This window comes from Scyliorhinus torazame, chromosome 8, assembly GCF_047496885.1.
Source record: "Scyliorhinus torazame isolate Kashiwa2021f chromosome 8, sScyTor2.1, whole genome shotgun sequence".
NCBI classification, from domain to species: domain Eukaryota; kingdom Metazoa; phylum Chordata; class Chondrichthyes; order Carcharhiniformes; family Scyliorhinidae; genus Scyliorhinus; species Scyliorhinus torazame.
Genome location: NC_092714.1, coordinates 265,284,424 through 265,298,219, shown reverse-complemented (window position 1 = coordinate 265,298,219; position 13,796 = coordinate 265,284,424). Strand labels below are relative to the sequence as shown.

Below are 13,796 nucleotides of genomic sequence, written 5' to 3'. Positions count from 1 at the left end.
TATAAATTGCTGCAAACCAAGAAAAACACAAGGGATATTTTGCCTGTTTTGAACTCACGTGGCTTATTCTTATTGGTTTAGACAGTAAACTGGGAGAGTGGATTGTCTGACTGTTATAGAATGCATATAATTTTCATTTCTCTGGTCCCTATACTACAGTAATTAACAGCACTGTATGAAGCATATGGGTCCAGACGTATTTGCATACTGACCGTAGGTTTCATAGGAAACAGACATGCACAGGGGCACACACACAGGCACACCAGTTGGCTGAATGCATTGTATGACTTATCACATCCACCTGTGCATGATCTAGTTAAGTACTGACTAATGAGTATGAAAATGTTATAAAGGAACTAAATGAGAAATCGGCTTTGTTTTGGCATATTGAATTTGTGACCATTGCAGTAATGTGTTCCTGCAGCCTGGGGTGCAATTTAGTTCCTTGTGTAAATGAAAATCAAGCAATTTCATTGACCAAAGCTATGAAGGTGAATTACCACCAGTTAATTCAAGGTGCACAGAGCCCTCACACTACAACTGTTTGCCAGTAATTCAATGAGCAACTGAACTGCTTGCTGCAGGGACACGTTACAGCAATGGTCATACATGCAACAGCCAGCTTTGATGACCTAACCACTCCAAAGTCTTACACCAAGACAAGGCTGATTTTTCATTTTGTTCCTTTATAATGGTTTCATACTTATATTAGTCATTTGGTCATGCAATGCATTCAACCAAATGGCACGTTTGCGTCCCTGTGCACTTGCCTGTACTCTATGTAACCTGTGGTCAGTATGCAAATTCCAAGCCAGGATTCATGCGCTGCACACAGTGCAGTCATCACATGCTGCACACAGATGTCGCAGAAAGACCCGAGAAGTTAAGAAACTGATATCCTCTGCAGCAAAAGAAGTTTAGGTTTATGCCCACTGGATCTCAAAGAAGTGTCAATATAGAACTGTTACATTTTTCAAATGGTGGAATCTTACATTTCTTCCCTTGACCCAAAAATATTTTGTATAAAACAGATTAGGGACATTCCTTCTCTTGACCAATAAGTATTTTGTTTAAAACAGATTAGGGATGTGTCTTTTTAATATCACAATGACATCAATTTATCTTCAAGTAAATGTCCATTTCTTTTTTTCCTCCTCCCCCAATTTCAGTCCTACCTTTACGCAGACGGACAAGCAACTGGAATTTCCCTCATTTAGTTTCTCGAAGTCCCTGATCTTAATCTTGCTCTCATTTTCATTTTCTATGCAGCCTGGTGAAACATTGACTAGTTATCTTTGCAGGTGAAAGAAGTTTAGGTATGAACAACTTGACATTTTTAAATTGTACTCAACAATTTCAGGCACAAGAAATTCTAGATCTCAAACTTCAGCAAATATATACCACCATGGTGTACTTGACACCAAAATCGGAATCCTCTATCAATACGCTTAAAACATGCAGCTTAGATTATCATGTTTCTACAGATTGACCCACATAAGGTACCAAATTAAACAGTAGAGCTATACAATACCTAATAAGACCAGAAAATATAGAGCAAAATTAGGCCATTCATTCAATCGAGTCTGCTCCGCCATTCAATCATGGCTGATATTTTTCTCATCCCCATTCTCCTGCCTTCTCCCCATAACCCCGGATCCCCTTATTAATCAAGAATCCATTGCTAAGAGGTACTAAATGGGAGACCCTACTTTAATTGGTGTCAAAGTTATTTGGAATGCAGTAATTACCTACAGAATTTCACAGATATGATACCAGGTGACTATGCATGAACACAAGAAAAGTGTAGTGTCTGAAATAAGTAGGTGATCAGAAATACTGCCTACATGCTGTCAAGAAAGATGCATTAAATTTCCATATTGAACACCTCGAAAATAGACTTTGATCACTAAAACATGAACATGCACTCATTTGAAAAAAGCAATTTTCTTGGTGGATTCTAATTTGATCCTTTACAAATCTGGCACTTTTCCTCAAATCCTGTCATAGAACCAATTAAAATAATAACTATGAATCCTGAAAATCAGAGTCACTATTTATCGGAAAAGGGAAAGCAGAAGATTGTTGCTTTGGAAGAAAATCCTTCAGCAAATTCCAAAGGTGTTCCTTCCAAAATCTCAATCTGCTGTCTTCCTTTTCAGATCAACAAACATTATGTCTGGTTCCAGCCATTTCCCTCTTTAATTTTATTATAATTGGATTAAGCTCATAGCTCAAAACCAACATGGAATGCTAAAACGTATTTGGACGCGATAACATGCACTTACATAGCAACTAGTGTCATAGGATTGTTAGCAAGCAAAGTTTGACATTGTGCCATGTGATATATACAAGCACAGATAACCAAACATTGGGTCAAAAGAGGTAGATTTCTAAACAGTCTTTTATAGGAGCTACAGAGGACAGTTGCATGGGAAGGGAATTCTAGAGCTCAGGGCCTCACAGCCAAAGGCACGATCGCAAATAGTGGGAAGATAGAAATTAGAATATGCAAGAGGTCACAATTGGAGGAGTGAGGAGTGTAGCCAGTTAAAATGGCTAACTCCGATTTAAAATGGCGAACGGCAAAGGCTGATGGGAAAATCAGCCAACAGGACTAAAACAAGCAGCTACAGGTAGACTGTGTATTCACCTCTGGGAAGGCCAGACAAGACCGATACCAGGAACCATCAGCACAACAAAACACCAGCCATCTGCATACTAATGAGCAAACCCCGGGAACAATGTGCAACAATTTAGACACACAAAGCCAACCCAGACTTTTCAGCGCCAACAGGAGCCTACACAAAGGGAGGTGAACGATCACCTCAAGACCGCCCATCAATCAAGGAATCGTTCCAGCATTGGAGAATATCGAACCAAGTGATTGGGACAAAGTCCAATCACTTGGAACCAGGTACAGGGTCCGCCCCGAAAGGCAGGAAGCCCCTGGGGACTATAAGAATAGAGTCCAAGTTCAAATCGACCCTTCTGCTACCCCTTCTGCATCCGCCTGCACCCTTCTGCTTCTTCTTCTGACCGGGTCACTCAGCAACGCAGACCAACCCTTGACAGTGACTGGTCCAGCCATCGCGAAACATCTCGTAAGTCTTACTTCAACGCTCGCAACGAGATAGGCGCTCCTAGCTATCAATCTGTACCAGCTTCGAATCCCGCAGGCTCAGAACCCGAACGAAAGGCCATTCGTTTCCCTGACCTGGTGGGCCATTTCCAAGTTAAGTATTGGCCTGTTAGCTGTAGGAAGTAGCTTAGACGTAGAATTTATGCATGAGTATTGATTACTGTATATAATAAATGTGCTTTGATTTAACTCTTACTAAGCGGTGTATTGGATTATTGATCATTACTCGGACTTGAACCACGTGGCGGTATCAGAAAGATACCTGGCAACTCAAGAGCAAAGGTGATAGAACAGAGCAATTAAACTAAGGCTAAAGATAGCGACAACAGGAGTTACAGAGTTACAAAGGTAGGGAAAGGCAAAGTCTTTAAGGCATTTGGAAACGAGGCCAATCACCACATGCGTGATGGATAAACAGAATTTGGGACAGGTGAGGAAAAGAACAATTTTTGATGAGCTCTTATTTATGTACGGTGGAGAAGTCGGCCAAGAAAACTACTTGTCACGACATAAGGGAAGGCATGGATGAGGGTTTCAGCAGAACAGCTGAGGCAGGACGGAGACATGCGACATTACAAAAGTTGGCACAGGTTTAGAGGAGATGTACGAGGCAAGTTTTTTTTTTTTTTTATACACAGAGTGGGTGCCTGCAACTCGCTGCCGGAAGAGGTGGTGGAAGCAGGGACGATAGTGACATTGAAGGGGCATCTTGACAAATACATGAATAGGATGGGAATAGAGGGATACGGACCCAGGAAGTGCAGAAGATTGTAGTTTAGTTGAGCAGCATAGTCGGCACGGGCTTGGAGGGCCTGTTCCCGTGCTGTACTTTTCTTTGTTTTGTTCTTTTGTTCTAACCCCTGATCCCGGTTGTGGCAGTATGCAAATTGAATCAAGGCATTCTGGGAATATGGAGTTCATGTGTTTCGTGACCAACCTCTCAAAGCACTTCATAATGATAGATGTCTAGGCCACCGGGTGGTAGTTGTTGAGGCATGTTGGTTCTTCTTTGGCACCAGTATGATGGTGGTCTTCTTGAAGCTGGTGGGAACCTCGGAACAGAGTAGGGAGAGGTTGAAGATGTCCGCGAACACACCCGCCAGTTGGTCCGTGCAGGATCTGAGTTCACGTCCAGGAACTCTGTCAGGACCTTTTGTTTTCCGAGGGTTCACTTTCAAGAAGGCTGATCTGATTTTGGAGGGTGTGATAGTAGGTATGGGTGTGTCCGAGGCTGTTGGGGAAGTTGACAACGGTTTGATGGTTTCCAGCTCGAATCGAGCATAGAATGCATTGAGTTCATCAGGGAGGGGTGCGCTGCTGCCGGAGATTCTACTTGGCTTTGCAGTCCACTATGTTGCTTAAGCCTTGCCACAGCTGACGAGAGTCCATGTAGTAGTCTACTTATACTGTTGTGGGGGGTAGTGGGGAAGGGGGGTCACAGCGTTGGGGCTGGATAGGGGGCCTTTGTGGACAGAAAGACAAAAGGAATGTAAATGAGGTTATTGAAGGCTAAAAGGGTGCTGATAGTGGCACATAAAGAAATTAGAATGTGTGAATGGCAGAACAAAAGGTGAGCAGTGTGTAAAGGGCAACTAGGAACAGTTGGCCCAAGTGGAGTGGGTGGAGGGGAGGGGAACAGTGTTGAAGGAAAAAACAGATCAATGGATTAAAATAAAAATGGGGTGAAAGAGAGAGTTCACAGTCTGAAGTGGTTGAACTCATGTTAAGTCTGGAAGGCTGTAACGGGACTCATCGGAAGAGGTGATGTTGTTCCTCCAGTTTGCGCTGGGCTTCACTGGAACATCGCAGCAGGCCAAAAACGGACATGTGGACGTGAGAGCAGGAAGGCAAGTTGTAATGGCAAGCGACAGGAAGGTCTGGGTCCTGCTTGCGGACGGACATGTTCTGCAAAGCGGTCACCCAGTCTGCGGTCTCTCCAATGTAGAGTAGGCCACATTGGGAGCAGCAAATGCAACAGACCAGATTGAAGGAGGTGCATGAAACGAATGTTTTGGCCATGGGAGGGTGAGCAGAAAGCCGGTAAAGGGGCAGGTGCTACACTGTCTGCGATTGCATCAGAAGGTGCCGTGGAGAAGAGTGTGAGGTGTTGGGGCTGATGGAGGAGTGGACCATGGTATCTCGGAGGGAACGGTCCTTGCAAAATGTTGACAGGGGGGATGATGGGAAGATATGATTGGTGGTGGATTCATGCTGGAGTTGGCAGAAGATGATTCTTTGAACACAGAGACTGGTGGGGTGAAAAGTGAGGACAAGGGGGAATCTATCCTGATTCTGGGAGGGAGGGAATGGGGCGAAAGCAGAGCTGTGAGAGATGGGTTGGACATGGTTGACAGCCCTATCGACCACAGTGGGTGGGAAACTATTATTAAAGGAAGAATGAAGACACGTCAACAGCACCGTTTTGGAAAGTGGCATCATCGGAATAGACGCGGAAGAGGAGTCCTTACAGGATGTGGGATGTGAAGAGCTGCAGTCGAGGTAGCTGTGGGAGTCAGTGGGTTTGTAATGGATATTACTGGACAGTCTATCCCCAGAAATTGAAATAGAAAGGTCAAGAAAGGGAGGGGAAGTGTCGGAGATGGACCGTATGAAGCTGATAAGAGGGGTAGAAATTGGAACAAAATTAATATATTTTTCAGAGCCCAGACGGGAACATGAAGGGGTACAGAAACAGTCAGTGGATCGATTAAAGCGTTGTGGGATGTGGCCAGGGTAGGACTGCAACCAGGAATGTTCCACATACCCCATAAAGATACTGGGAAAGCTGTGACTCATACGGGTACCCACAATTACACCTTTGGTATTGAGGAAATGAGACATGTTAATAGAGAAATTGTTTCGTGAGTGTGCTCTGGGCCAGTGTTTAGAGAACCCCAAAGTGTATTCTGGAGTTCACCTGACCCACAACTTTTAATAGATTGGGGTATGGGGAGCACATGACTTACTCTACAGGTGTGGTACAGCAGAAAATGCACCAGTGGTTTTTAAAACAAAACAATGTTTATTCTATGAACAAGTTAACCTTTTTAAAACAAAGAGTGAATATCTTAGCAACCATTAATTCAAATTCACCCCCCAAAGAATAAAACACTAAGTAATCTGTATGCTGTTCTTTTAACATCCAAAAACTTAACAAACCTCTAAACAGGAGCACATTAGGGTTTACATTCAATACTGAAATCATTTATAATTCTGAATTCACCAAATGATTAAGATAGTCTTTGGATGGCAGACTTCAGATGCAACTACCTGAAAGACACAGACACACCCAAGCTCTTCTCAAACTGAAACTAAAAAGCAGAGGTGGAGCTCAGCTCCACCCACACTCTGACATCACTCCAGTAACATGAGCAGCTCCATTTCTTAAAGGTACATTTCTTAAACACCCATTTCTTAAAGGGTACTCTCACATGACAAGAGGACAAGGTCAGCCAGACGGAGGCGAGTGGTGGTGAATGAGGATTGTTCGGGCCTCTGTTCAAGGAAGAAGCAGCGAGCCCTCAGACCATGCTGGTGGGGAATAGTGATGTAGAGGGATTAGACATCCATGGTAAAGAAGAGGCAGTTAGGGCCGAGGAACTTAAAGTTGTTGATATGATGGAGGGACATTGGAGGAATCGCGGACGTAGGTGGGAAGGCCCTGGACAAGAGGAGGCAGTATGGAGTCAAGATAGGAAGAAATTAGTTCGGTGGGGCCGGAACAGGCTGACCCGATGGGTCTATCGGGTCAGTCCCATTTGTGGATTTTGGGAGGAGGGCATTCCGGTATTGGGAGATGAAGTTGGAAGCTGTGGAGGGAAGATTTCCAGAGGACATGGAGTCAGTGTCAGTCCTGGAAACCATAACATGGAGTACTTGTTGAGCAAATAATTAATCTATGTCAGTTACCTTTCATAAACAGCCAGTTCAATAACAATCTTTATTGGACGACTTGCGGTGGCGGCCATGGAGTGAGTGGCCACACATTTGGCAGCTCCCACTTGGTGTTTTTTTCGGTCCTTTTCCGCGGTTGCCAGGCGGATGTTTTGGAGGAAAAAGGTGCAGAGAGGATGGAGGAAGGTTACACTCCACTGGTGAGGTCAGTGGATGGATTTGTGGACCGTGGGTTTAGAAGAAAGGAGCTGCAAGAGCAAGAAACGTGGGCAGCACGGTAGTACAAATGGATAGCACTGTGGCTTCACAGCGCCAGGGTCCCAGGTTCGACTCCCCGCTGGGTCTGCACGTTCTCCCCGTGTCTGCGTGGGTTTCCTCCGGGTGCTCCGGTTTCCTCCCACAGTCCAAAGACGTGCAAGTTAGGTGGATTGGCCGTGATAAATTGCCCTTAGTGACCAAAAAGGTTAGGAGGGGTTACTGGGTTACGGGGATAGGGTGGAAGTGAGGGCTTAAGTGGGTCAATGCAGACTCGATGAGCCGAATGGCCTCCTTCTGCACTGTATGTTCTATGTTCTATGAAACTCTTAGTGCGAAACAGGGAAAGATGGCGGAGAGCAAAGGATTGACCCTACCAGCCCAATGGTCGACAGAGCAGTTGGTGGACTTTCTGAACGAAAAGTTCAGTCAGCAGAGGAGGGAGGTTCAGGAGGACCTGGCGAAGGTAGTAGACCAGCTGGAAGCAGGACTCGACCTTGTGGAGTTGAGGCTGGAGACCCAGAGCCAGGCAATCCAAAAGGTGGAGGAGGCGATGGGGGAGCAGCTTACCTTGTTAGCAGCTGAAATTGGGATGCGAGGGAAACGCAGAAGCGGCTCAAGGAGAACTGCTCCCAGAGGCAACATTTGACAATAGTGGGGATGCCAGAGGTCATCGAGAGAGCGGACTCAGGCTCTTATGTAGGCAAAATATTACAGCAACTAATGGGGGAGGGGGCCTTTGACCGGCCCCTATAGGTCAATCGGGTACATAGGGCGCTGATGAGGAAGCCGCAAGTGAATGAGCCGTCGAGGGCGAAGGTGATGAGGCTAAATTGGTTCTTGGATAAAGAGAATATCTCGCGGTGGGCCAGCCGGATGAGGAGATAGACCTGGGAGGGCAATGAGCTCTGGATACACCAGGACCTGCGTGTGGAACTGGCGAAGAGGAATTGGATTCAACTGTGCCAAGGCCGCCGTCTTTAAGAAGGGGGTGAAGTTTGGGGTGTTGTACCCACCCACTTCTGGGTGACCTACAATGGTCTTGAGTATTATTTTGGAACACCGGAGGAGGCAATGGAGTTCTTGAGAGAGAGAAATCCAATGGCGGATAGGATGCTTCACATCTTGGGCTGGGGCTGCCAGGCTAGCTGGGTGAGCTAGTTAACAGGAGCGCAGTGGATGGTGAGCAGGTGGTCAGAGTGTTAGAGGGGGGTGGGATTGTTTTGTTTAGGGGATGGGGGGGGGGGGGGGGGGGGAAAAGAGGAGAAACTGGTGACGAGGATGGAGCTGATGTTGGGCAATAAAGGAGGAGGATGGTGACAGTGGACATCCGAGTCCAAGCCTGGAGGATCGCGTGACACGGGCTGGCCCAAGAAGGCTGCGGTTGATTATGAAGGTGTTCTCAGTCCTCTACTGTACTCCCTATACACACACGACTGAGGCAAGATTGAATTCCTATTTGATCTATAAGTTTGCGGATGGCACGACTGTGGTGGGTTGTATCTCAAACTACAACAAATCAGACTACTGACGGGAGATAGATTATTTGGTTGCATGGTGTACTGAAAACAACCTCTTTCCAAATGTGGGCAAGACCAAGGAACGGATCATTGACATCAGGAAGCGTAGCACTTTAGCCAGTTAAAATGGCTAACTCCCGATTTAGAATAGCTAACCCCGATTTAAAATGGCGAACGGCAAAGGCTGATGGGAAAATCAGCCAACAGGACTAAAACAAGCAGCTACAGGTAAACTGTGTATTCACCTCTGGGAAGGCCAGACAAGATCGATACCAGTAACCATCAGCACAACAAAACACCAGCCATCTGCATACTAATGAGCAACCCACGGGAACAATGTGCAACATTTTAGACACAAAGCTAACCCAGACTCATCGGCGCCAACAGAAGCCTACACAAAGGGAGGTGAACAATCACCTCAAGACCACCCATCGATCAAGGAATCGCTCCAGCATTGGAGAATATCGAACCAAGTGATTGGGACAAAGTCCAATCACTTGGAACCAGGTACAGGTTCCGCCTGTACAACGCTCGCAACGAGATAGGCGCTCCTAGCTATCAATCTGTACCAGCTTCGAATCCCGCAGGCTCAGAACCCAAACGAAAGGCCATTTGTTTCCCTGACCTGGTGGGCCATTTCCAAGTTAAGTATTGGCCTGTTAGCTGTAGGAAGTAGCTTAGACGTAGAATTTATGCATGAGTATTGATTACTGTATATAATAAATGTGCTTTGATTTAACTCTTACTAAGCGGTGTATTGGATTATTGATCATTACTCGGACTTGAACCACATGGCGGTATCAGAAAGATACCTGGCGACTCAAGAGCAAAGGTGATAGAACAGAGCAATTAAACTAAGGCTAAAGTTAGCAACAACATTTGGCAACCCAGATGGGACCCGATCTAGAAGTGGAAAACCAGTCCGGGAGAACCCAGAATTTGAATTAGAGATCCAATTGGAAACAGAAAACCAAAAGTGTTCAAGCAGTTCTGGTCAATAGTCATAATTCGGAAGTGTGTGTATGCATGCGTAACTAACAGGGCGTAAAACTGACAGATTTTTGTTGCGTCAAAGCTGTCGGAAGTTTGTATATCGGAAAGTAGCGAATGCCGTACCTGTATTTACAGCACCGCCTTAGCATCCCTGTTCCAAATTTAAAAGAAGCATTTGGATAGGAAACATGGCAATGCAGCGCCTCATGAACCCGGAGGAATTTGCGGTCGCAGCGACCTGCAGCAGTAGAGTGGGACAATGTCCCATTTGGGAGGAAGAGATGAGGAAGTATCTCAAAGGGAAAGGATGGCCCCTTTGGAATGATTTCTGTGATAACGAGGAATCAGGCCCCGGGAGTATAGGGCATACTTGGTGGGAGAACCTGAGCGAGAGCCACAAAAAAGAGCTTAGGGAAAGCTAGCAAGCCGATGGCAATTGTATCCTGCTTGGCACAATTGTGAGGCACAGAGGAGGTCGTTAGGAACCTCCGGAAAGAAGTTGAAGGCATACATCGGATGAGTAAGGTCGATGTAAGCGAAGTAGAAAGAGAGAATTTAGAATTGAGGAGGGAAAAGATGGAGAGGTGGGCGACGCCAAAAGGGCTCACCAGTCTTGTCTGGCGCATTTCAGCAGCTTCCAGTCTCAATACGAAAAGGCACCGTGCAGTCCTGGTACGTGAGGAAACAGAAAAACAGGTAGAAGCGTTACAGAGACAGTGTAGCGATCTAAAGGCAGCATTAAGAGCACGCCATGCTGCCACCACAAATCAAAGACAAAGCACGCTAGATCACGCAAAGTGCCGGAAGTGGATTGCAGAGCTGCAATCGCTGCTTTCTGGTCAAAAAGGTTTCCAGGAAACCTTTGGGGAAAAATTAGATCAGGAAGACAGCCCTGATTGGGAAGAACTGAATGAAACAGCGCAGAGATATGTTCAGGAAACATGTGCGCAGGGAAAGCCCCAAATGAGAAAAGCACCCCAACCCCCCACACAGCAGATAGTTCACGCTCCATTGAACCCTGTAACCACCCACCGCACAGCCACATCAGATGATGCGGAATTTCTATATTCCACCCCCTTAACAGTGACCCAATTACGGGACGCGTGCGATAAGATCACACCGTTCCTCCCCACCTCAGACCCCCACCATTTCTTTGCCACAGTTAAACATCAGGCGACCATGTACGGCCTGGATGAGAAAGCATGTAAAGCTCACCGTTTTAAGTTTAGACCCGTCGGTAGCAGCACCCCTTCCCGACCCACAGAATGTAGGAGGAAGCACCCTTGCAGAAATGCATACCGCGATCCTGGATGCGATCGGGTATAACCGGGGTGACCCCGTAGATGGCCTCAACAAATGTAGGCAAAAGAAATCTGAGCACCCCACAGCGTTCGCTGGACGCCTGTGGATTCACTTTGCAGCAGTCTTTGGAGACGTAGACCGTGCCCATTTGTCCCCAGACAACATGGCCAAATGGACCCGCACCCTTATCTCCCATGCCACAGAAACAGGACAGAAAGCCTGTACGAGTTATGATCCCTCAGAGGAGGCCCATAACGAGAAGTGGGTAGCGAAAAGATTGTCCCGCGCTTGGGAGCAATCTGTTCAGAGCAAACCCGCAGTTAAGGATAGCGAGGAAAAGCAGGCGGCCGCAGATATGCAGGCAGTAAAAACAACACAGCACAACCCCACATGGGTGAATGAGGGAAAGAACAGCCCCCCACCCAAGTCACTGGAGTGTTACAACTGCAGACAGTTGGGACACTTCGCAAAAGAGTGCAATGCCCCTAAAAAGCCACAGAGAGCCCAGCAGACGGGCACTTTGATTAAGAAAAAGACAAGAGCCCATTCATAGCATTAGCGCCCGTTCAGATCAGACGGACTTGACCGGAACGGACTGACTGTGTACGGGCTCCCCCAGTTGGGTCTGCGACACCCTTTGGGATAGGTCCGGACGACCGGTAGTTGCAGCAAAAATTCGGGGACAGCCCATCGAATTTCTCTGGGTCACAGGAGGGTCCCGCACCACAATAAATTCCTCCACCCTGTTTCAAAAAGACACGTGGCCCACTACAGCCACTATCACCCTCAGCGGCTTTACAGGCCACTCACAGCAGGGACACATCACAGCCCCTGTACCCATTCAAATCGGCACCATCACCACCAAGCACCCCATAGTTTTAGTTGACCTGCCCCACACAGCAGAACACATTCTGGAAATTGATTTCATGAATTCCCATAACCTTTCATTCGATCCAGTCAACCAGTGTGTCTGGAAGATGGCAAAATCCGCAAGAGCCCCCGCAACGCTCAACATAGGAGAGTACATGAACAAAATTAGCGCAGTAGGCAAATTTTGGTTCAACCCGACCACGCTTAGTACGGACAAGCAGGTTAGGGAAGTTCTGCAAAAGAACAGGGCAGCATTCGCGACCCACAAGCACAACTGTGGACGGATGACTGGCTCCGTACAAGTAACAGGACCTAACCCTAGACCCCAGAAACAGTACGGATTTCCCCAAGAGGCAGAGGGAGAAATCTCCAAGGTAATAGAAAGCAAGGTAATAGAGCAGGGCGTACTTAGATCAGTAGCCTTCACTAATAATGCCCCGATTTGGCCAGTGAGAAAGCCCGATGGATCATGGCGACTGACCATCGATTACCGGGAACTCAACAAAGTCACCCCCACAGCAGCCCCCACAGTAGCAACAAGTCTCGAGACCATGCTCAAGCAGGGACCCAATTCCCGATTCTTTACGGTTTTGCACATCAGTAATGGATTCTGGTCCATTCCATTGGCAAAGGCGGCCAGTACAAATTTGCCTTCACCTTTAAAGCACAGCAGTACACGTGGACATGCCTGCCACAAGGCTTCCACTACTCCCCCTCCATTTTCCACCGGCAGCTGGCAAATGGTTTAGCCAAATTCTCTCGCCCCGAATGTCTGGTACAGTATGTAGATGACCGACTACTGCAGACAAACACCAAGGAAGAGCACATTGAGCTTCTGTCCGAACTCCTGGAACTATTACACTCAATTGGTTGTAAAGTCAACCCCAAAAAGGCCCAGATTTTGGAAGATAAAGTGATATATTTGGGAACAATTATCATGCACGGTAAACGCGAGATCGAGCATAAAAGGATTGACTCGATTGCTAAATTGCCCCTTCCCCAGAACGTTTCAGCCCTCCGGTCGTTTTTAGGACTGGTTGGCCACTGCCGAAACCACATTGACGGTTTCGCCAGCAAGGCAGCGCCCCTCTCAGACCTCCTAAAGAAGGGAGCGGCCTGGGAATGGCTTCCGCAGCATCCGGATGCTGTGGGCTCTTTAAAACAGGCACTCATAGCAGCCCCCGCACTACAAGTTCCAGACCCGCTTTCCCCTTACGCCATAGAGGTAGCAACCACAGGCCGCACCCTTTCAGCTGTGTTCCTCCAGGACCGGCATGACCAGTTAAGGCCCATAGCTTACGCCTCCAGACTCTTAGATGCTGTGGAGCAGGGATTTTCAACCTGTGAGAGGCACCTGCTCGCAGTATTCTGGGCAGTCCAGTATTTTTCATACATTACCGAACTGAACCCCATCACAATTCTCACCGAACACACCCCCACCCAACTTTTACTGGACGGACGACTCAAGGACGGTACAGTTAGTCAGATTCGAGCAGAGAGATGGACCCTTCTCTTGCAGGGACGAGACATCACTGTTAAAAGGGCAAAGACACACACCTATTTAGCCGACAATTTACAGTACCCCGGAACCCCCCATGAATGTGAGATTATCTCTCCACACCACAACACAGGCCCCTTTATCGCTAAAACACCCCCCAGAAAGATAGGTAGTTCAAACCAGAACCCCCAGCACATGGACACGTGTGAGCCCATAAAGATCTATGTGGATGGATCTTCCACAGTCTTGGATGGGAAGCGCATAACAGGTTGCAGTATCTATGTCGAGGACGCGCAGGGACGCGCCCTCGAGGAAATATCAATAA

The 13,796-nt window shown here is 47.1% G+C and overlaps 1 protein-coding gene across 2 annotated transcripts in view; it reads right to left on the bottom strand.

Annotated features, from left to right (window-relative positions):
* oser1 (oxidative stress responsive serine-rich 1) overlaps positions 1 to 13,796 on the bottom strand; it is a 76,654-nt gene that overhangs the window by 47,501 nt on the left and 15,357 nt on the right. Inside the window, exon 2 of one of the 2 annotated variants that reach the window (XM_072515277.1) lies at positions 1,176 to 1,270. The exons of the other annotated variant lie outside the window; for it this stretch is intronic. The gene's annotated coding sequence lies outside the window, so the exon portion shown is untranslated. The remainder of the gene's footprint in view (positions 1 to 1,175; positions 1,271 to 13,796) is intronic. 2 annotated transcript variants of the gene reach the window in all.